General features: G+C 47.8%; 1 protein-coding gene across 3 annotated transcripts in view; it reads right to left on the bottom strand.

The window, feature by feature from the left end:
• The window catches only part of ATP2B2 (ATPase plasma membrane Ca2+ transporting 2), a 373,765-nt gene that overhangs the window by 261,054 nt on the left and 88,119 nt on the right, over positions 1–24,592 (bottom strand). The window contains exon 1 of one of the 3 annotated variants that reach the window (XM_038565644.1): positions 16,878–16,895. The exons of the other annotated variants lie outside the window; for them this stretch is intronic. The gene's annotated coding sequence lies outside the window, so the exon portion shown is untranslated. Of the gene's footprint in view, positions 1–16,877; positions 16,896–24,592 lie in introns of those variants that run through there. 3 annotated transcript variants of the gene reach the window in all.

Here is a 24,592-nt window from a genome sequence, read left to right as displayed (position 1 = left end):
TTTCTACTTCAAGGTGGAGAGGCAGGGCAGAGGAGTTCTTGGATCCACTATGCCTCATTATTAGCATGGGACTTCCCTCAGCAGCTGTCGGGGGTTCACAGGAGCAATGGGTCCTCCCACAAAACCTCTGATGCATCCTTCCTCCCAGTTGAAATAGCTGAAGCTGAAGGAGGGGCAGCTATGCTCACAACTTGGGCCTCCGGAAGGAAGATCTGAAGCATGGGTGCCAGTGCATGTGCCTTAGACTCAGGCACTGAGGACCAGGTTTCAATGACCACCTGACCATGTCTGCTGCTTCTGGACCGTCCCCACCTTCTGGTCCCCACACTTCGCAAGTTGTGGGGGGCAAGAAGGGCTTCCTGCTGAACCCTCAAAAGCACCTCATTATCCCTGGTGTTGCTCCTTGGCAGACAGTTCAGCCAGGAGGAGAGGAGGTGAGTTGTTGATTCATTTCTCTATTTTCCTTGATGGCTACAATATTCTTCTACAATGCTTACTCTGAAGGGGATGAATAGCAGAATATCAGGTATTGCAACAGCCCTCACAGCTTAAATTTTGCAGAGCACTTCATGACATTAACTTGGTACTATTCCAGATGAAAAAGCTGAGGGCTGCACTGGCGAAGGCCATTTAACTAGTGTGCTAGAAACCCGTCTTTACTGACCTCCAAACCTATGGTATTTTCATCAGCTCTATATTTGGGTAGACCAAAGGATTTGAGGAATAACCTCAGGTCCCAAAGGTGAGGAGCTACTAGAATAATGGAGGCTAAATTCCAGAAGGTGAGTGCATCAAAGGTCAGATTTGAGCAGGAAGTACATCAGAAAATCCCAAGATGGAGAAGGGAAACTGAGGCCCAAGTCTGTGTTGATCCAAGGCTTAACCAGGTGGGAGGCAGGGAAGAAGGGGGAACTCAGACCCTAAGAACAACCACTGTCAGGATTTTCTTTCTTTTTCTTCATCTTCCCAGACACCCTGTATTCCTGATGCTACTATCATCCCTGATTTGCAGATGAAGAAACCGGGCTAAGAGAGGTGAATACTTATTGCCATCCAGCTGATTCGCTTCACTATAATACAGGAGGGAGGGAAATGGATAGAGGAGAGAGGAGACAAGATTAACCAATGGATGATAATAATTGAAGCTGGGTAATGAGTACACAGAGCTTTACTATACTGTTCTATTTTTGATATGTTTGAAATTCTCCATAATTAAAATTTAAACATAAGTAAAGTCACCCAGCTAAGTGGGTGGAGCAGGTGGTTGAAGTCAAGCCAGGGTGACTCTCATATCTATGTGGTTTTCTCTTTGTCCCCCAGGGACTCTGTCCATCCCCACTTTGTGCTTTTCTGTTGGAAAAGGTTCAGGTGCTCAAAGGCACACAACATTGTTTTTCTTCCCCTGTGAGTATGAAAATTTTACCAACAAACCTCACAGATATCTTCCCTCTTACACCCCAAGGGTCCTGTCCCTTCTGAAAACAGGTCTTTCTCTTCAGATCATGACCATGAAATGCTGATGGCCACACACCGTAGCCTCCTTCTAAGACTTATGGTGTTCCCATAGTAGTTATATCTGATCAACTTAAACACAGGTCATTTTTCATTTCACTTCACACTGTCGCACTGGAACACGGACATCTGCTTTCATTTACTGCCTGCCCCCTTTTAATGGGGTTTCAGGGTAACACCATAAACCTGCTGTCAGGTTAGAGATGGATTTCAAATTCAATTCTATTTTAAAAAGAAAAGGAAAGGAAAGGTCACCTAAAAATTCAATCTAAATCCACAAGTCTTTGTTGAGTGCTTACTAACAATTACTCTAGCTATGAAACCCTATTAAGTATAAAGGATTAGCCCCATTTTACAGATGAAGAAACTGGAACTTAGAGTGGCTTAGTCACCCATACATCCAGGAAGAAACAGAGCTGGGATTTGAATGAGGTCTGAGGGACCCTAGTGTCCATACTCTCATAACCAAAATATTCTGATCTTCAATGGGCTTGTCTAAGAGTTCACTGCCTGGGTAGAGAAACATCACCTATTTAATGAATATCTATAGTTGTCTGGCATTGTATTGGGTTCTTTCAGCGCTTTAGCACAGTAACTCGCACGGTCAATACAAAACAGGCATCATCACCATTCCCATTTCACAATGAGGAAATGGAGATTTAAGTAGTTAAGGTCACCAGCTGGTCACAGGTTTTAATCCAGGCCTGCCTCATCCCAAATATGGTTATTTTTCCAGATACTTGTTCTTGGTCTAGATGTGGTAACCACAATCCAATTCTAAAACAATGCAACTAGAGTGAGAGCTACACTAAAGTGACCGCAAGATTCTGGGAGCCCCCGCTGGTCAGGACCTTGGAGAGCTCCAAGCTCCTCCTCCATACTGATTGGCTCCAAGAATGCTGACCTCAGTGCACTCCGAGGCTTTCATAGGCCCACTCCAGACAGGTCCCTCCCACCCTAACCAGGAAGCCGTTGCCGGACTGGCATCTTCTGCTTTAAGTGGGTCTTTGTGTACAAGGTGCTGTCAGATGCGGGGGAGTTGGCTGAGGGTGAGGGGTGGAGATCGGCATTGGAAGAAGGAGAGCAGCTAGAGGTCCTCAGGGTATGATGCGAGTGTTAAATACTCTTTTTAGATATCTTCTCTCTCCCAGGTTGAGGTCTCTAGCAGGCATTTCCTCCCCTAGGTGCAATCTAAGGTCCTAATTAGTAAGGGGTGCTTAAGTGGAGAGTTCTCAATGGAATAGTACATGTTGCCTGTGCATACCACCTGGCAATTTATAAAAAGCTTTTTTTTTCTTTTCTGTGTGGCATTATCACTTTACATCTTCACAACAGCCCTGTGAGTCAAATATTACTCCACTGTGCAAATAAGGAAACAGAGACTCAGAAATAGTAGATGAGCACCCAAGGTCACACAGGAGGGAAATCTCAGAGCTGAAACTTGATCCCTGTGATGGTTATGCCAAATTGCTGTGACTCTTTTAAAGAGATCCCGTCAACTTCCAGGAAGGATATTATTACCCTCATCAAAATTACATCTATCTGATGCTTGAAATTTTTGTTTTGAGAGCAAAACATGACCATAATCTATCACCTTTCCTGGATTCAAACATTGATTTGTTAATCAATAGAAATGCAGTCTACTTCCTAGGATAAAATCCAAATGCTTTCCATGGTCTACAAGTGTCTACATGAATTGGTCTCTGCCCAGCTCTCTTACCTCATCTCCTACTGCTGTTCTTACCTTGCTGTTCCTTGAACTCACCAAGCTCATTCCCAATTTGCTGCTTTGCACTGACTCTACCCCTCTGGGCCTGGGATACTCTCCCCTCAGACCTTTGTATAGCTGCCTGCCTGTCACTTGGCATTCATCTTAAAGACCCCTCTTTAGAGAGGTTGTCCCTGATTGCCTGAGCTAAGTAGCTTCCATTACTCCCTTACACCCCCTTGTGCCATATCCTTCCTAGCAGTCACCACTACTGGAAATGACTGACTTGGTTTATTAGTGCACCATCTTTCTCTCTTGCATAGCACCTAAGTTCCATGAGGGCAGGGACTCTGTGTGACTCAACATCGCCATATCACCAGCATCATGTACAGTACAGATATCTAATAAATGTCTGCTGAATGAACTGATTTCCTCATTGATCTCATGCAGTAACCACAGATTTAGATTATGCAGGTGTCCACTGTGTTTTTAATTACATCAAGGGAGATGCCAAGGCTTTGAAAACAAGTTCTTGAAAAAAAATTTTATAATAAATTTATTTTTTATTGGTGTTCAATTTGCCAACATACAGAATAACACCCAGTGCTCATCCCGTCAAGTGCCCCCCCTCAGTGCCCGTCACCCATTCACCCCCACCCCCTGCCCTCCTCCCCTTCCACCACCCCTAGTTTGTTTCCCAGAGTTAGGAGTCTTTATGTTCTGTCTCCCTTTCTGATGTCTGAGTGAAGTAAGTCAATCGGAGAAGGACAAACATTATATGTTCTCATTCATTTGGGGAATATAAATAATAGTGAAAGGGAATATAAGGGAAGGGAGAAGTGTGTGGGAAACATTGAAAAAAAATTTTAAATAAGCAAGCCACATATCATAGTTGTAGAAGGGAAGGCTGTCACTTTAGAATGGTAAGGGTCACTTTGGTAGTCAAAAGAGCCCATATTTCTTCAAAGAGGACAAAACAGTCCCAAACAGGGTTGTGAATTCCTTGGCTTTCACTCTTCCATAGCTTAGTTTCCAATGAACACTAGAATTTCCTGAAGAGGTTCAAATAATTCTGAAGGGCCACTTCTCTCTGTCCCTTAAGATGAAAACTCTATAGTCAGCTCGCAGCAGAAGGCCAGAGATAGGAGAAACAGGCAGTCAGGAAAGCCTTCCTTCCCAAAAGAAGGAGGCTAAAGGGAGTCAGAGCTCTGTTGTACTTGGCTTCCCTCAGACATGCTCCATACAAGGCATCTCAGCAAACTGGCATGTGGCACACACACACACACACACACGGAGAGAAGCATGTCTTCTCAGGGGACTAAAGATCAGCCCCTTTTGCATGCAGGACTCCACTGTGGAAGGGCAGTCAGAAACCCCAGGTTGAGAAGAAAAGAAAGAGGAAGCCACCAGTGGAGCTAAATGAGGGGTCAGTAATGATCAATCAGGTCATCCCCAAATATTTACCAAGTGCTTCCAACCTCCACACTAGACAGCAGTGTGACAGCCAAATGAAATGGTTCAGAGTATGGATTTTAGGGCCAGACTTTCTTTGAATCTCAGTTCCTTTTCTTGCTAGCTGTGACCTTGTTACTGTGGGTTATTGTAAAGATTAAGAGGTGACATGTGAAGCACTTAGCCTAATATCACAAATTCTATGTTCTTAAAAGACAAAAATGAGTGAACACAAAGAAACGTGGTTTCTACACCTCCCAACTGTTCACCCTCATAAGAAAACAAGAACTCCTCCCTGATGTAACAGGAATTTAAAATAAAAGATTTTTAGCTCTGCCTTCAACTTATTCTAAACTTATTCTTACTTCTGAGCCCTTGCCCATGCAGTTTACCCCATCAACCCATGCTCTGAAAGGATCTGTGGTTGAATAGAATAAACTAAACAAGCAAACAAGCAAGCAAACAAAAAACCTGGGTCTGCACTACACGAGTGTTTGTTGATTGACTTCACAACATGCAATTAACCAAGAGGATAGCACTTCTCAGGCGGTTTTTTAGGAGACCAAGCAGGGGTGATGACCTGTAGTCCCAGGCCTGGAGAGCATACCCAGGGTACACTGATATGGTGCCTGTTCTCTCAGCCACTAATCCAGGACAATGTTTATCCCCTTCAGAGGAAAGCATATCTTATATCAGGTAAGTGATCCCACTTGCCCCTGTGTTACTATTGGGCTCTCTGCAGAGGCCCGTGCTAACAATTGTCCCCAGAGAGGGGCCCAGTGCCTGGGATCATATTCCATTTCTCCAAGGGAAGCAAAGGCAGGCCCAAATCCTCTGGAGCCCTGGTCTACACTCTGAGTTGCTGCTGGAGGAATCTTCCTAAAACATAGCTCTGCTGGCAACCTGCGCCTACTGAACCTTCAATGGCTCCTTACTGCCTTCCAGACGAAGTCTGGATCTTGGGTGCAGCATTTGAAGCTCCTTATTCTCCCTACCCCAGGCTCTACCATTTCTCACCGTTGGTTCTCAGAATTGGCCTCACCCTCCTGAGCACTCTGCCTTTGATTGTGGGCTCTTCTCTCCCAGGTACACTCTTGCTCAACTTCCCCAACTTCTTCAGGAAGCCTATCATTCCCTTGCCTGGACTCCCTCTGGCCCTCCATTACAGCCTTATCCCACTGAACTAAGATTTTTTTGTCTGTCTCCCCTCAAAGACGGGCATGGTGCTGGCTTCATTGCTATACTTGCAGCACTACCCAGCCCAGGGACTGGCACAGAGTAGGACAGGGGTTCAGGGATCTCTGTTGATTAAATGATGCCCAGAATCAGAGTGTTCACAATGCACTTTTACATTATTGAAATTGCGTTGTGTTTTTAGGTGGAGTCTCTGCCCCTAAGTTATACTAAGTGTATTCATTCAACTGTTAGTGACTACATGATCTATGCCAGGCACTGCCTGAATAAGACAAAGCTCCTGTCCTCATGGAGTCTATGTTCTATGTGGAAGAGACAGCCAATTTGCAAGAATTCAAATAAGCAAACAAGATGATTTTAGAGTAACGGAAAACACAGAGTGTGAGGTGGTAGGGGGTATCTTAGCTTCTGGGGGGCTTCTTGGAGAAGGAGACATCTGAACCATGTTAGACCAAGGGAAAGGTGGGATGGGTAACCTGGGCTGAATTTCCTACAGGCCTCTCAATTCAGAGTTTTGTCTGTGTTGTTTTGCTAATCAGTGGACTGTTTCTGGGCAGGAAACCAGCCCATGGCAGGCATAGAAGATGGTATCAGAGAGCAGAGAGCCTGGGGCTGGTGGGGGTGGAAAGGCTGCCACCCAACACAGCCCCTCTACCAGCTCCTCCATGAGCCCCTGCCAGGCCTGTGTAAAATCAGAAAATATCTTTCTTCTGCCCTTGGGTTTAATTTCCCAAGTGTGTCCCTGAAGGGACCATTAACCAGATGCCCAAGGAGGTCTGGCGTCCTGCAGGGTGAATTCCTCTGCACTGAACATTAACCAGCTGCCAACAGGCACACAACTACCTGTCCCGAGCTCTCTGCCTACCTCCTGCTCACCATTTTCTGGTGGGGTGGACGCTCCCATATCCTGCTCCTTGTGGGCCCTGAAACAGAGGGCTTTGGCAGCTTGCTCAACCCCAACCGCTGTGTGTTTAATTAAAATGGAATCACTGCTCACCCAAGAATCAAGGGGGTAAAACAAAAGGCCCTTTCATGGTGGCAGCAGGCTTGGTGGCATCAGTGGCATCAGCTACGGCTTTACACAAGCCTCTGGTTTCAAACTGCAGACGAGTTGGTGCTTTGGCTCTTCAATCAGCAGGATCTATAGCCCTCTCCCCATCCCTGCGGCCCAGCCAATGCCAGCTCTGACTCTAGTATGGATCGGGGCTCCAAGGACCTGCATGCCACTGTCCTGGGGGCACCTGGGGACTGCTCATCTTGCTCACCAGAAAACCAACCTGCAAAGTGGAGGAGGGCCTGGGGTGATGGAGACTGGAGCAAGGGGTGGAGGGTGACCATGGAAAACAGGTAAGAAGTTAGGTAGAAGGCCAGATGAAGTGTAGGGGCAAGGTCCCCAGCAGAGAGGCTGGGTCTGTAACTGTCCTTCATCATCCAGCAGGAACCCCATCCTGCACTCAAGGGATACGTCCAGATTCTAAGACCTGTACATGCTCTGATCCTACAAAATCCAGCTGCTCTGAAACAGGAAGTCCTGGTGCATACAGTGAGGGCACCCTCAGAGGGCAGGCTTGGGAGCTTGCATAGCCTTGCTGGCTTGCCCAGGTGAGAGTGTTTCAGAATCTTGAAGAGGGAGGAGACTTTGTATGTCAAGCCTAGCAAAGGGCAGAGGAAGTAGGCATAGTCTCTAGGCAGAAAGGGGGTGAGTATCCCCAGGCACCATGACTGGAGCCCATTGGGAGCAAAGACACTCCTGGAACACAGAACAGACACAGATAGGAGTCTAGTTAGGTTGGACCCTGAGTCCAGGGCCCACAAAATGAGAATGCCCAGTTGGTTGGTCCCCGGGGCAGGCTCTGAAGCCACTCACAGAATATGAAGCATCAACTGCCCCCTCGCCTTCCAAGAGAAAGACTAATGTGAGGAAAGAAGACTGGACCCAGAGTCAGAAAGCCTGGATCTGGCATGGCTCTGCTCAGATAGGTGGTCAGACCTCCCCTCTCTGGGCCTCAGCTTCCTCCCTGGTTGTGGAATAACAATGAACTAGAAGGTCTCTATGATCTCTTCAGTCTAACATTCTTTATCCCCCCCCTTTATCCCCACTCTGGACCCCCACCCAGTAAGGCCAGCAGCTGAGCAGAGCCAAGTAGGGCAGGCCCCTCAGAGACAAGGAGGGGACACTCATGAGCATGCACACACCACAGAAACTTGCACAGGCAGCAGGGAGGGCTGAAGTGGGGACCTACAGCCCCAGGGGAGAGCCCAAACAGAGACTAGACTGACTGGGGCTCAGGGTTCATGTGGGACTTAACACGATTCTGACCCTTTTAGGAGTAATCCCTAAGTTCCCCTCCAGCCTGCTGGGGAGGGAGAGGAGTTTGCTTCATTTTCTTCATTTCCCTCAACTAAGCCTGCTTCTGGGCCTGTAAATTCATTAATATGGGATTACAGGGATTACAGGTTGCCACGCCCTGAAGGTGACCGAGGGCACACTTGAGGGGTCTCACCAGGCAGAGAAAGAAACCAAGTGGTCTCCCTAGAGGACAGAAGGAATGCTGGATTGAAGCCCCACTCCTCAGAGCCCCCTCTGGCCCTCCCACTTGCACCAAAAGGGAGAAAGGATGGGGAACTGTGTTCACCTCCTTGTCACAGAAAGTGTGGCTATCCTGGAATCCCACCCACTCCCTCTTTCTCTGTCTCTGTGGCTTTCTCAAGCCCTGACTCTGCCAGTGACAGAAGGGTTATAACAAGCCTTCTGGCCTGGCTTTCTGCAGAGCACCACCCCAGGCTCCAGGGACTGGAGGGGCCATTTCAGAAGGCACTGGGCAATGCTGCCTCATGGTGTGGAAAGGGGTTCAGGCTCAGGCTCAGGCTCCCTTTCATTCCTGCTAGTTCTCTGGAGGAGGAGAGACTCAGCTGAGGGCCAGTGTGTCTTCAATACCCAGCCCCCTGGCACTTGCAGACCTTGCCCCCTTCTTTTTTTTTTTTTTTTTAAGATTTTATTTATTTATTCATGACACACACACACACACAGACAGAGACACAGGTAGGGGATAAGCAGGCTCCATGCAGGGAACCCGATGCGGGACTGGATCCCCTAACCCAGGATCATGCCATGAGCCGAAAGCAGACGCTCAACTGCTGAGCCACCCAGGGGTCCTGCCCCTGCCCCTTTCTAACAAAGACAGAGAGAGAGAGAGAGAGCGCAAGCAGGAGACAGGAGTGAGTGGTGAGGACAGAGAGCATAAGCAGACCTCAGGCCACAACAGCTGAGTAGAGTTTAATCACATCACCTTTCCTTGGTTATTTTGATGGTTAGCTTCTATGCGTGACAAGCGATATTCTATTCAAGTGCATAATAAAGTTTATCTTTAAAATAATATCCTGGACACATAGATCAATGGAACAGAATAGAGAATCCAGAAGTGGACCCTCAACTTTATGGTCAACTAATATTCGATAAAGCAGAAAAGACTACCCACTGGAAAAAAGACAGTCTCTTCAATAAATGGTGCTGGGGGGCAGCCCCAGTGGCACAGCAGTTTAGCGCTGCCTGCAGCCCAGGGCGTGATCCTGGAGACCCTGGATTGAGTCCCACGTCGGGCTCCCTGTGTGGAGCCTGCTTCTCCCTCTGCCTGTGTCTCTGCCTCTCTCTCTCTCTGTCTCTATGAATAAATAAAATCTTTAAAAAAATAAATGGTGCTGGGAAAATTGGACATCCACATGCAGAAGCATGAAACTAGACCATTCTCCTACACCATACACAAAGATAAACTCAAAATGGATGAAAGATCTAAATGTGAGACAAGATTCCATCAAAATCCTAGAGGAGAACACAGGCAACACCCTTTTTGAACTCAGCCACAGTAACTTCTTGCAAGATACATCCACGAAGGCAAAAGAAACAAAAGCAAAAATGAACTATTGGGACTTCATCAGGATAAGAAGGTTTTGCACAGCAAAGGATACAGTCAACAAAACTAAAAGACAACCTACAGAATGGGAGAAGATATTTGCAAATGACGTATCAGATAAAGGGCTAGTGTCCAAGATATATAAAGAACTTATTAAACTCAACAGCAAAGAAACAATCAAGTCATGAAATGGGCAAAAGACATGAACAGAAATTTCACAGAGGAAGACATAGACATGGCCAACAAGCACATGAGAAAATGCTCCGCATCACTTGCCATCAGGGAAATACAAATCAAAACCACAATGAGATACCACCTCACACCAGTGAGAATGGGGAAAATTAACAAGGCAGGAAACAACAAATGTTGGAGAGGATGCGGAGAAAAGGGAACCCTCTTGCACTGTTGGTGGGAATGTGACCTGGTGCAGCCACTCCGGAAAACTGTGTGGAGGTTCCTCAAAGAGTTAAAAATAGATCTGCCCTTGACCCAGCAATTGCACTGCTGGGGATTTACCCCAAAGATACAGATGCAGTGAAACGCCGGGACACCTGCACCCCAATGTTTATAGCAGCAATGGCCACGATAGCCAAACTATGGAAGGAGCCTCAGTGTCCATCGAAAGATGAATGGATAAAGAAGCTGTGGTCTATGTATACAATGGAATATTCCTCAGCCATTAGAAACAACAAATACCCACCATTTGCTTCGACGTGGATGGAACTGAGGGTATTATGCTGAGAGAAATAAGTCAATTGGAAAACATTATATGGTCTCATTCATTTGGGAATATAAAAATTAGTGAAAGGGAATAAAGGGAAAGGAGAGAAGATGAGTGAAAATATTAGAGAGTGTGACAAAACATGAGAGACTCCTAACTCTGGGAAATGAACAAAGGGTAGTGGAAGCGGAGGTGGGCGGGGGGTTGGGGTGACTGGGTGCCGGGCACTGAGGGGGGCACTTGGTGGGATGAGCACTGGGTGTTATGCTATATGTTGGCAAATTGAACTCCAATAAAAAATTAAAAATAAATAAATAAATTTTAGTTAAGACCTTAAAAAATATAAAATAGAAAAAATGATAATGTCCTGGAGTACAAAGGCAAACTGAGCAAAGCAAGAGTCAGTAACAGAGTGCAGATGGTTTTCGAATTCGGTGAAAACGGTGATGTGAAACATGAACCACAGCTGGGAACACTGCTGTGGAGGACAAATGCCACCCTTTGCAGATGGGTAAACGGAGCCCTGGAGTGGGGAAAACACTTGCCCAGAGGGAACTCCCAGGCTACACCCACTACCAGCCCTGGGAGCCTCCCTCCTCCTCCATTCTGGGGTTATATCCTCTCCCTTTGCTCTGAACTGGGCCTCTTCCTTGTCTCGACTTCTCAGCACCCTCTCTTCAAACCCTGTGAAGCTTCTTGTCACCCCATACTTGTTCTGGTTGAAAGGCGGAAAGTGGAACTATGAGAATCCACTGTGAGGTGTATTAGAAAGAGCTCAGAGCTGGTTGCAGTTCCAGGTGATTCTGCACTCACACGCTGAGCGAGTCTGCACCAAAGGCTCACCTTCTCTGGGTCTGGCCTCCTTTCCTCTGTAAGAAATAACGGTGCCACCCCTCTGGGAACTGCTGGGAGGCCTCAATGATGCAATGCCTTCGAAATGACTAGTACAGTGCCCAGTGTTTGTGTTTGGCAGATGCTTGACAAAGGCGAGTTCTCTAACAGAATAGTTTCTTTTCAAAAGGAGTGCAGTGTTGCTGTGGATGTCCTTAGTATATTCAGTGACACTCTTGACAGCAGATGAGAAGTCTTAAAACCACTTTAAAAATAGATTAGAAGTCATTTATAATTTGTACACTCATTGTTGGAATGCAAATGATGCTGCTAAAAGCCTGTTCTCTTAAGTGGGCTTGTTCAGCCATCAATCTGCTTAGCAAATCCTTTTTTTCTCTCAAGTTGCAGGTAAAATACCATTGCAAGAGTTCAGAATAGCAGGGCTCAGACGCTGGCTCCTGTGGATGAGATTTTACTAGATAGTACCTATGGGGCCTGGGTAACCCCTGTGTTCTCTGCCCACCCTCTCCCTGACTGCTACTGGTGTATGGGGTGGAGGTGGGGAGAACTGATCAGAGCCCATGTATTCCCAGATTTCTATTCTGGCATTAAATACCAATCCACCTTCTCCTTCTGCAGCCTTTCTAGGAACAAAACACAAACCAACACTCAAGAAATAAACTTCTCAACTCTCAGACCAAAGAACAATCAAAAGAGAACAAATTTCTTACGGGTCCTTGGAAAGTGGGTGAGATCTGGGTGGGGGTGTAGTTCTGAGTCTTCAGCTCTCCCTCTCCTGAGAGCTGCATGTTGGGCCAAATGGCATATCTTCCTTTGGGTGTCCCACGGGCATCTAAACTTAACATGGCCCAAACCAGACTCGTTGGCCCTCCTCCCTCTGCCCCCCACACACTTCTCCCAGCTTCTCCACTTTGGTGAGAAGCAGCACTGAGTCATCCCTGTGGGCCAGACAGCTGGCATGCACCCTGGTCTCCCCTCTCCTGTGCTCTCCAATCTGCATAGATGTGATTCTTCTTGAATCCTTCCTCTCCTTCACCCCACAGTCTTACCTCTGGCCACCAGGACCTCCTGCCTGGAGCCCTGGTCAGCATCCTGTTCTACCTCTCTGCCTCCATGTCGCAGATGGAGTGATGGCCGCAAAACACCCTTGCCATCACTATCAGTCCTCTGCTCCAAACCTTAGTCTACCCTAAATTTTCAGATAACGTTCACATTCCCTGACTCAACTGCAGAACAAGTGTTGATTGGGTTCTGCACATGTGCTGGGCCCTTGGTCCACTGTCAGAGACAGGCCTGCCAGCCCAAAGCCAGCGCCACCCACTACCATGTTAGAGTCTAAACCAGAGGCTCCGAACTGGCAGCCCCCAGGTATATTTTGTTTGGCCTCCCCATTGTTAGACCAATGTTTCAAAGTCAGAAGATTTCACATAAAAACTTGGGTTCCTGGCTTCTCTTAAAAACTTAGGAGACCTGTCAACACTAGGCCAGCTTTCCTTCACAGCAACAATTGTCCAGAGCTGAGTCCTACTTCCCGGTTAGAGCCATCAAACACCTTCCAGTTGGCTACAGTCCCCACCATTCCATATTGTCTTACCCTAGGCTGCTTTTCTCACTTAGATCATGTGCCTGAGCTCTGTGGATATTAGAACCAGCTCCTCCTGGTCTATGTACAGTTTCTCCAGTGCACCTATCCTTGTCCTCAGTTTGGCCTGCCTGTTTCTCCTCCTGGAATGCCCTTTCTCACCTTGATGGAAAAACAGGCCCCCCACTTTGAGATTCCACTCCAGCACTCCCCTTGCTACTTGACAGAATGTGTATCAGCCTTCTGTGCCCCTGCTGTACCCTGTATGGATATCCTTCCCAGCATCTCCCTTATTAATATTTGCATCTCTCCCACTAGAATGTGAGCCTGCCCTCTATTTCCATAGAGTATAGCACATTTACTCTCTCACTAAATAGGCCCATAAAAAATTGTTGATCAGTGGATGGGCAGATACTAAGAACAACAAAACAACAGAATGGGCCTGTGTACTAGGCTTTGGACTTTTTACATGTGTTAGTTAGCCCACTTAATGCTCAACAGAACCCAATATGGGAGACTATTATCTTCATTTTTATGGATGGAGAGACTAAGCCTGCAGTAAGGTGCAGGGTCTGACTGCAAAGTTGGCCGGTTCATCATTCCTGAGCAGTTGCCTCCTTGACCCTGTTAGGCTCAAAGTCCTTTTCCCACCTGACAAGTCATGGCCCAGAGGGGCCAGGCTGGGGAGCACCTGGACAATGGCTTCGGGGAACCAGGCCTGGGGCAACAGGAAAGAAGTGCCCCGTATCCCAGGAGGCCTCAGCTTGATACTTCCTGAAGTATCAAGAAGACCTGCGAATACCATTCAAGGTGACCCAAGGCATCCTGAACAGCACCAGCACTGGGCTGCTGTTTCCAAGGGAGGAGTTCAGGGTTCAAGTCTGGACCGAGCTGTGTGAGACCTCAGGGAAAATGTCCTATCTCTCTGAGCCTCACTTTCTCCCTATAAATGGGGTAATAACTGTACCTATATCTAGAACTGGAGTAAATATGCAAAGAGACAGTTGCATGTCAAGTGCCTAAGTCCGTTTGATAGATGGGTGGTGGCAACTCTCAGCAGAGTCCCTTTGACAAAGCTGCAGGATGCACCATCCAGTTCTGGGAGGCTGGCTCCTGGCTGGCAAATGGGGTAGAGATGGGAGCCTGGACTGTCGTCCTGGGCTGCTCTCTAAAGTGAAATATGACAGGCTGCGCTTCAAATTCTCTTGGCTATTGTATTGGCCTGCTGGTCCAGTTCCTTCTCCTTAGTTAATGCCTGTGGGTGAACATATGTGTGTGTGGTTGTGCATATGTATGAGTGTGAGCACTGGGGGCGTGTATCTGTGTATGTGTGTTGAGGCAAATGTGTCCATCCTTATGACACTGGTATAGATCACTAATGTGTGCATATATGCATATTTGTACATACCTGCTTACGTGTAAGACCTTCCCTCATATGCCTACTCATGACTCCCTGAGAGCCTGGACGATGTCTATCTTGGTAACTGCTATATCCTCCGGGCTCGGCACATAGTAGGTGCTCAATAAATCTAAGTGTGATGAACAAGTCTACACACACATGCACACACACACATTCCTTTGCTGTTCCCAATCATCGTTCGTTTTTTAAAAGGACTTAATTTGGTAATCCTGTGATGAATCTTGTACTGTTTTCAATTGTTCTTTCTCGGCCTCACCCAGAGACTAAGGTGTGCCACTAGCATGGTGGTTGATGGAGAGGGAGGAGAAAGCCTGCACCTGAGTTGCCAGGCTTGGCCAGAGCCCAGTTCCGCCTTGTGCTAGCTGTGTGACATTGGCCAGTTGCTTTACCTCTCTGATACCCTTGTGTGAGGACTGAATACATCTGGGCTGGGGAAAACCCAGCACAGAGTCCAACACAATGGAGTTGTCTACCTTGGTAACTCTTACCTGGGGACCCCCCACAAGGCTGGGCACACCTAGACTCCAGCAGAGGGGCTTCCCACTTTAGAAAAAATTTCTCTCCAAAGTTTTTCTTTCTCCTAACTTCAAGGTTCCCTGCCCCCCCCCCCCAACCAAGTAGAATTCCTGGATTCCCCAGAGAAGGGTCAGTGGTGGACCAAGGTAATGCTCAATTAGCCAGCCTACAGTCTCCCAGACCCGTCCCCTCTGGTACCATGTCTGGGGTCTCCTGGCACCTAGCCAGGACACAAAGCCATTCTGTATGTCCAATTTCAAGTTTAGACTCTGCACTACCAACTTGCCCTCAGGTTGGGAGGCTAGGAATGGAACATTCCCATTCAATATGGAAAACCTGCCCTCAGCGGAGACATGGCATCCCTTTTTCATACCTGCACCCAGTATTATTTAGGCCCAAGCTGCAAAGAGCAGGCTAAGCACACAGTAGGTGCAGAGTAAGATCTTACTGTCTGACTGCTGGCTGATATCACAAGTTCAGTGACCACACTGGGAGTGCTAGCAATCTGGAGGGTGTGGAGATGACAAATCTGGCTTTGACTCAGCAGCTCCAGAGATCTTACCATGGAGCCTGCTGGCATAAGGGATTGAAGGTGCCTGCAGGGTGACACTGTCTTGAAGAGATGTCCCTCTAGCATCTTTAGCTCACTATGGCCACATTCAAGCTCATTGCCTCTTCCCTCTATGTCCATCTGCTTCTCTTCCCTCCTCTCCTCTCCCATCGAAAGGTCCCCATCACCCATCTAGTTTCCACAGCCCGCTCCAAAATCATCCTAGACTCTTCCTTTTCCCTCACAGTTGGTGTTTTATCCAGCCTTACCACTCAAACTCAGAAAAGAGCAGATGTGTCCCTGATTTTCCACCTCCCAACACTACTACCTTGTTCTAAAGCACTGACCTCCATGAGTATAAGGACACACTTTTCTTTTTGGGGCGGTGGGGGGGATCTCCCTGGGTTTCTCCTCACCCTATCCACATGGTAGGCAGACTTGAGTTCTCTAAGATGTAAAACTGACATCACACCACTGTTTTAAAATCTTTAGTGCCTCTTATCAGCCTCTAGGATCAACTCCAAACTCCTTCATCTGGCAATTGAGGCCTTTCATGATATGGCCCTGTCAGTCCTCTCATTTTCTGCAGCCTCTGCTCAGGCTTGCCAAGCTGGTCACTACAAACTATTACATTTCTGTATGTCCAAACCTCTTTGGGGGCACCTGGGTGGCTCAGTGGTTGAGCATCTGCCTTCGGCTCAGGTTGTGATCCTGAGGTCCTGGGATCAAGCCCCACATTGGGCTCCCCTCAGGGACCCTACTTATCCCTCTGCCTGTGTCTCTGCCTCTCTCTGTGTGTCTCTCATGAATAAATAAATAAAATCTTTAAAAATTATTTTTTAAAAAAACAAAATAAATCCCTTCGCAGTCACTCACAGCATCTTGGTTGCCTTTTGTCCCCTGAAGAATCCTCCTCATCCTTCAAGACCCAACCTAAAGGACCCCTCTTCAGTAAATTCTTCTCTAGTACCCTGAAGTCCAGCTGGCCTCTCCTTGCCCCTGGAAGACACTCTCCTATTGTACAACTTGTGATATTACAGTTATTTAAGCAACCATCCTCCTGGCAAGACTGGGGGCACTTCTGGGTAGAGGCCTCATCTAGCTCTCCTTTAACCCCTTGGTGCCCAGCAAGGAGCCCGGCATGTACTTGGCCCTCAGAAAACATCTGGCAAAGAATGAAGGAAGGAGTTAAAGTCCTTCAGGGAAGTCCTATAACCACCTTATTTTGGGTGTGAGCCAATAGCAACCTTCCTTCCCCAGAATTCTAGGCCACCTCAAGTGTGAGCAGAGCCAAGTCCTGCTGCTGCTTCATAGAATCACCAGGAACAAGCTCTTGAGCTGTTTCCTCTTTCAATCTCAGCAGCAACAGCTTTATCAGCTTTGTGTTTCTAGAAGTCCCAGAGCCAACACCTCCTTCCCAGCCTCTGTGGGTGCATGGCACTTGGAGGCCCTCACTTACCCTTCCAAGTGTGTCCTGGGCCAGCTCCACAGGAGGAGTGGGCCTCTCCTGTGCCCTGGGACTCTGAGGCTCCATCCTGAAGGGGTCTGCAGGGTGAGGAGCCCTACTGAGCTCTGGTTGCCAGCAGCAGAGGCAGACGGAGCCACTGCAGCAGAGCCTGCAGCCGCCCCCACCCAGGACTGCGGCTCTGGCAGCCACAAGGAGCCTCCCGCCATCGATCAGTCTTGCTACTACAAGTCTCCTTGGTGCGCCTGGCTGAAGCTGGGAGCTTTGCAAGTATGCATAAAAAGAAACAGAAAATTAAAGAAAAACATCTAACAAAAGGCCATCGGGGCTGGACAGCAAACCATTTGCTGTTACAGGACTGCAGTGGACGGGCAGAGGAAGGCCCTCTGATGGTCCATGTGAGGGAAGGGGTGGCAGAGAGGGTTCCAAATAACTGCAGGTTAACCCTATAAGAGCTAACTCTTTTACTTATCAGGTTTCTGGTTTTGTTTTAATGGGAATGGGTATAAAACTCACATCACAATGCACAGTGGTTCTCACTTGGAATTTAAGCATCTTTGGATGATGTGGGGCTGATGAGGTCCTCACTGGGACATTGCAGTCACTTGTCCCTTCAAGTCACTGGGGAGTGGGCTGTGTGATCTGGTACCAAGTGACCCATGCTACTGGGTAACTCCTCAACGACCCAAGCTCCTCTTGTTCACCCCTACCATACTATGCTGCTTGGGATGTCACCTCACATTCACATTGGGCTCATGCCAGTACAGGAAAAACCTGTGACTCACTCTACTCTCTCTAACCATTCCTGGTTCCTTTGCTTCTCCCTATCCCTCTTTTTCCCTTCTTATATCTCTCTTAACCCTTTTTTTTTTTTTTTCTGACCCACTATTCCAAACTCTGGCAATGGAGGTCTGATGATCACATTCTTCAAAACCAAAGAGCATGAGCCTTCCTTCTGGCTCTGACCAATCAGTTCTGTCCTCTGGACTCCTAGAGTCTCTCATTCCATTTTCTTATTCTTGGAGTGATCCAATTTATGAGCATTTCCAGGACCTTGGGGGCTCTTTCAGGATTTGAGCCAAGGGATTCCCAAAGTGGGGTCTGACATGAACTGCATTTGAGGAGAGTGGGCCTTTGGGACTTGCAAAGATGATGGAGGGGAAAAAGAAAGAAATAGCCAATCCATTCCAGAGACAAGGTCAGGATCCATGTCAGCATCAACTTCAGAGACCCAGGTAGGGGTGTGTGGGGGGTGCGGGGGTCAGTGTGTACACTAGGTGGCAGCAGGCAGATTCAACACCCAAGCTTGGGGTCTATAGATTTGGCTTCCCACTCTGATCCCCCCACAGCTTATTGGCTGGGACATCCAAGGCAAACTACTTAACCTTTCTGAGCCTCAGTTTGCCTGCATGTAAAACAGAGAGAGTGATACCCACACCTTGCAGAAGTGGTGCAAATCTCAAGTTAAATAATGTGCACAAGGTTCCTGGCAGCTGGTACTCAGGACACGTGCTTTGCTCTCTCACTGTCCCCTCCTTCAAATCTCCAGAGGGACTCCTGGAAGACACCAAGAGCGAGGTAAGGAAGTTCCAGAAAGCTATGATATATGATCAGTAGCCAGGGACCAGCCCAGAAGGTACATAAGTCAGGGTTTCTGGAAGGCAGCATGGAGCCCCCTGAGAGAGTGGAGCAGGCACTCAGTTTTGAAGAACTGGCCCTGTGCCTGCCCAGGTGGACGGGCAAGAGCTGCAGGGGGCCGGGCCTGCCCCAGCCTCACTCACTGCCTGCCCCTAGATTCCAGGCATTTCCAAATCCAGCCCCCTAGCCCACATTTACCAGCCCCTTCCAAAATCGGGCATGCATGGGTAGGCCAGATCATCCTGTCCTCTAGGGCATATCGTTAAGTGTTTTTTTTCCTTCTAGATGCTTCTCCCTATGCAACCTGAGACTAAACCACCAACACGTTGGCTATAAGAGGAGAGTGACATAGTGGGGTCATGGACATCCAGATAAAGTGACTGGCTTGACAGGTTCCAAATTAAGAATGTCCTAGGCCTCCCTCTCTCTCCAATGTCTGATGAACTGGGATTCCTAAGATTCTTCTTGAATACAAAGGTGAGCCTCCAACCTCCCAACTCCATGTAACATCTTGGGTCTTATTCCTTCCCCATCTCCTCTTTTTTTCTTATTTATTCACATTTATTCACTCCTCCCTCCTCCTCTCCTTCTGTCCCCTTCCATGGTGTATGCAAAGGTTTGGAGAGGAAATATCAACAATTGTTGGAGGGAAACTTGGCGCAATCTCTCTGGGTTTCAGTCTACTCCTCTGTGAAATGGGAGGTATGATAGGGAGGGCCCTGCCAGGTGTCTGTGTCAGGCCTAGCAGAGCCATACGCGATGCTGGAGAGATGGAGGAAAAGTTCTCTCAGTGAGCACAAAAGGTTTTAGAAGCATATCCCACCAGGCTGGCCTCCTTGTGCTGTCCTTAGCAGGTGGCATGCAGTCCAAATGAGTCAGGCTGCACCCATTGCACAGGTAGGAAATGAGTGCCCACGGGCTCACAGGTGTGCCTCAGTAGATTTGAGACCTTTCATACCTCAGAAAGCATTCTCCTTATTTTATCTGTCTGGTGGTTCCCATCAGTTCCTGAATGATGTTCATGACATCTCATTTCTGCTGGGCATTTCTGCTAGTGCTTTCTTCCCAAATGTTATTTTAAGTCATGATTGCATACTCTAGCAGGAGTGGGGAGGGCCCACTGTTCCTGTTCTGCAGAAGAAAGGTGATGAGACCTGCCAGCAGAGGTATGCTCCTGCTCTGGGTGAGGGGATGGGAGGGGGTGGAGCGCGGTGGCTGAGGGGCAGGCAGGGGGATGTGGGATCCACACTTGCCTTTCCGCCCACAGCCCTCCTCCTCACACTTCACCAGAGGCCAGCCCCCACTCCCTTCTCCTCCCAGGCTCTCCCCTACCTCAGCGTGCCAGCCCTAACATCTGTGCCCCCACCCAGGCAAGGGACATGTCACCCTCCCCTTAACGATGAAGGAGCCTGCTGGAGGCCACACTGCTAGTGACCTGAGCAGAATGGCATTCTAGAGAGGGACTGGGTCCCTCTCCTGAGTGACTTAGATGAGACTTAGGACCTGTCTCACTTTCATTCCAAATCACTCCACCAACCCCCCCACCAATTTGAAGAGGTTTTTTGTTGTTGTTGTTATTGTTGTTTTGTTTTGTTTTTGTCTGTGTTCTCATGTCAGCCTATCTCCTTGCCCCTTTTCTACCCTTACCATCAAAATCCCTTACAATCTACATTAACTCTGTCTCTGGCAATTCCTAAGAGTATGACCTTGGATAAGTGACTCATCCCCTATAAGCCTCAGCTTCCTTATCTGTGAAATGGGGACAATACCATCACTGTGAAAATTAAATAAGAGAATGCATTTTAAGGGCTCAGCACATTCCCAGGCACAGGCAGGCACTCAACAAAAGTATCTTGTTGTTGTTCTGCCCCCTTGATCACCCCCAATCAGTAGTGATTTCTCCTGGCTCTACATCTGTCATCCCACATTCCACTTTTCTCACTCTGTTCTACTGTGTAGATAATGACTCTCATGACTTCTTTCCAGCCACATTTTGAGCTGCCAGAGGATGCCTCTAACTCCTGGCCCAGAGGTAGGTACACAGCCAGTGCCGGACCACTCCCTCTGGCTGCCAGCTGGTGCTGCAGCAGCTCCCATCATAACGCTCACAGGCTGCTGCACTTCCTCACTCACCATTCCCACCTTGGTCCCACCATGGCAGCTATTGTCACCTCCCCTCCTCGGGGGCCACTCAGCTCCAGGTCAGTGGCCATTTCTTGGTTCTCCTCTTCTTTGACTTCCTGCCTTCAGCATTGATTTTATCACTCCTCCTTGTGAAACACCTGCCTGGGGACAGAGCCCTCTCCAGTTCTCCTGCCTCTCTGACCACTCCACCTCTGTCCCCTCTGCTGGCTCCTCCTCCTTCAAGCCATAACTCTTGCAGGCACAGCGCTCAGCTCTTTTTTTCTCCCCAACTATACTCCCTCCCTGAGTTATCTCATCCAGTTGAGGGGCTTCAAATATGATCTATATACTGATCTTTCCCTGAGATCCAAACTCATAGATCCAGCGGCCAACTCCACAACTCCATTTGGATGTCTAATGAACATCTTAAAGTCAACATGTCCAAAACATTACCCTTCATTTCCCCCATCCAGACCTACTACTCCCCAGCCCCCACCTCTGGCCTAGTCTTCTGCTAGTCTCAGCAAATAGCACTAGCATCTACCCTGTTTATAATAAAGAATACAACTGAATTTTGTTCCTGGTTCCTGGGAGGGAGACTCTAAACCCTTAGAATTTCCATAGTGACAGAGGTTGTTCATGAGCCCCTGGGGCTACACCTGAGTTTATGCTAACAAGCTGAATCAGGATGGGTACTGGTCATCAGAAAGACCATTAGACGGCATTAGAGGTTGGGGGCTTTGAGTCAGTTCCACCTCCAGGGCAGGGAGGAAGGAGATTCACTTTAATCATGTGGCTAAGGATTCAGTCACTCATGCCAACATAATGAAATCCCAATAAAAACAAAGGACACTGGAGCTCAGTGAGGCTTCCTGGCTGGTCAACAATCAATGTGCCAGGAGGGCAGACAGGTCTCTGATGGGGCCCTGCCAGACCTGGCCTACGTAGCTCTTCATTTGGCTGGTCCTGATCTGTATCCTTTATAATAAAACTGTAATCTTAAATAGAGTGCTTTTCTGAGATAATTCCAGTGAATTATCAAGCCAAAGAGAGCTCTAGGAACCCCCAAATTTATAGCCAGCCCACCAGAAGTGTGGTAGCTTAAGGACCCCACTTTCAGCTGGCATCTGAAGTTGGGGTAGTCTCATTGGGAACTGTGTTCTTTAACTTATGAGGTCTGTGCAAACTCGGGACAGTTAGTGTCAGATTTGAATTTCAGCACCGCAGCTGCTGTCAGAACACACCCCAGGAAGCATCCATTCAGAACAGGGCCACTTCTCCTCCTCCCTACTTCCATGGCCATCATCATCTCTCCCCTGAAATACCAGAGCAGCCTCCTCCCCCGTCCCCTGGATTCCACCTCTACCCTGTGCAGTCTCCCCTCTACAAAGGAGCCAAGGCTCTCTGTTAATGTACAAGTCAGTGCCCCTCCTCCTATCCCTCCTCAAAATCTCACATACCCTATCCCACCTGGAACCAGTCCTCATGATCTAGTTTCTGACTAGCTTCTCGGACCTCATTTCCCACCACTTGCTGGCCAGCTGTTGGAAAAGGTCTCATATAGACGATCCGCTGTCTCCAAATCTTTTGCTTTGCAGCTGGCAGTCATAAGGATTTATTTACATAGATGTAGAAGGAAGCACAAGAGGGCTGTACAGTTTAAACAGTGTGGGCAAAAGGAAAAAAAAATGTTTTGTTAGCAGGGAACAAACAGATGCTCTGAAAGCAAAACGTGCCAGGTCATTTACTTCAGAAGTCACCAAGACATTGAAGACAAAAGACACAATTGAGAAAAATGCATTGAATGTGGGATCTCCTAATTTGGGTTTTAGTTTTGTTTCTCCCATTTCTGAGTTCTATGACTTCAGGCAAGTGGCATCCTCTCCCTGGGCCTCGGTTTTGTTATCTGTAGAATGGGGGAGAATACTAACCCATCCTGGCCCATGCCCCAGCATCACTGTGAGGATCCCACAAGAGGCAGATGCCAGAAGACCCATCCAATGTTATTTAGTTTACTCTTGTGTTGACATCTATCAGGGCAGGAAGCCCTAGGACATTTGAGCAAGAAATAGATAACAAGTCAGTGGATACCAAGTGGATGTCTAGGAATAATGGTGGATTTTTAGTCTCCCAGGAAAGGTGCTGAGAGAAGGGTTTTGCTGAGTCAGAGGAAAATGTTAAACCCAATTTTTGTGCTTCGTGTGTCATATTTTCATAATCAACCATCCCCTCAACTTTGGGATGATGGGCACAGTCCTGGGTCCCAGTCTGGACCCCAGGCCTTGGGCAGGCAGCCTCTTCACCTCTGTGTACCTTGAGGTCCTGTCATCCTTGCCGGCCAACATGCTGCTGTCCCTCAGTGGGGACCAGCAGTTGGACTACTGGAGCTCAGTGTGGAGTGAGAATCTGGCAAAAGCACCACTAAAGATATCTGCAAATGTCCTACTCTCTCCCCTTGCCTAAATCCACACCTGGAGTCATCCTTGACTCTCTTTGTGTCCACATCTTGACAGCCATTCTCTTCTGTGTACATCTCATCATCCAGAGCCACCATCAGGGCAAGATTCCCACCATTTCTTGCCTGCACAACTGCATCAACCTCCCACTGGTCCCCCACCTCCACCCCAACCATCCATTCAACACATACCAGCAGCCAGAACAATCTTTTAAAAACACGAATCTGTTTGCATCACTTCCTGACTATAAGCCTCTGGAGGATTCCTGATGCTCTTAGACTACAGTCCAAACTCTCTTGACAATGATGGCCTTACGATGCTGTCCTCTGGCCTTCATCTCTTATCTCACCAGCTGACCCCTTCTCTCTGTGTTCTAGGGATGCTTGGCTTCTGTGTTTCCAATGCTCCTCCCTCACTGCAGGATCTCTGCACAGGCGGTGCTTTGCAGGAATATCTTTTCCCCTTATGTGGGCTTTCCTTTTCCTCACCTTCATCTTGGCCCATTGTCTAACATCTATGACCTGCTCAGACATATGCATCCTCACATTTCCACCAATTTTCATCTCAAATAAACACCTCCTCAAGGAAACGCACCTTGATTCCACCACCCTTCCCCCACCATCAGGCTCTCCTAATGGACTGGGGGCTTCACAGCATTCATCACATTATAATTACTATTTTGTCACCTGCTTTAGGCTGTAAGCTCCATGAGGGTGGGGATCATGTCACTCCTCTCTCACCACTGCCATACTTATAATAGAAACTCAATAATTAGTAAAATTTTACAGACTCACCTCAGAATCATTTTTTTAAAGATTTTATTTTTATTTATAAATGAGAGAGAGAGAGAGAAAAGGAGAGACATAGGCAGAGGGAGAAACAGGCTCCCTGTAGGGATCCCTATGTGGGACTCAATCCCAGGACTCTAGGATCACGTCCTAAGCCAAAGGCAGATGCTCAACCACTGAGCCACCCAGGCATCCCTCATGTTTTAATTTCTTATGCTCCAACTACTTATACAGCTTACATCCAATCACTGACTATATTATCAATCTTAACCCACCCACACTCAGTAAGCACCCACTTCTTACCCCACCCACTCACTGAGCAAAGCCTGGCAGTGAAGAGGGAGATGTGCAGATCCCCATGATAGGCAATGTCAGTCCTTTAATGGGAGTGCTGAGCCCAAGAGGAGTGTCTGTCTGGGAGGCTAAGAAAAGCTTCAGGGTAGAGGGGCTCCATGAATGGGGCCTTAGAGGATGCTTAAGAGGTTGCCAGGCTGGAGATGAAGCAGAGGCAAGGGCATGGAAAAAAGCTCAGAAAAATGAAATAGCACAAACATCTCCCAAGATTTCTTTTGCAGCTCCAGTTCCAGAACTTACATTGAGACCCTCATCCCTGCACTTCTGCAAAGACTACCTAAATAGATTTTCTGTTGGAATCTATCTTAACATCTGTTGTCATTCTGCTCCACCTTTGCTCAAGAGCCTG

This window comes from Canis lupus, chromosome 20 (assembly GCF_011100685.1).
Source record: "Canis lupus familiaris isolate Mischka breed German Shepherd chromosome 20, alternate assembly UU_Cfam_GSD_1.0, whole genome shotgun sequence".
Lineage (NCBI taxonomy): Eukaryota > Metazoa > Chordata > Mammalia > Carnivora > Canidae > Canis > Canis lupus.
Note: the sequence above shows the minus strand (reverse complement) of the source record. Positions and strands in the feature narration are given on the sequence as shown.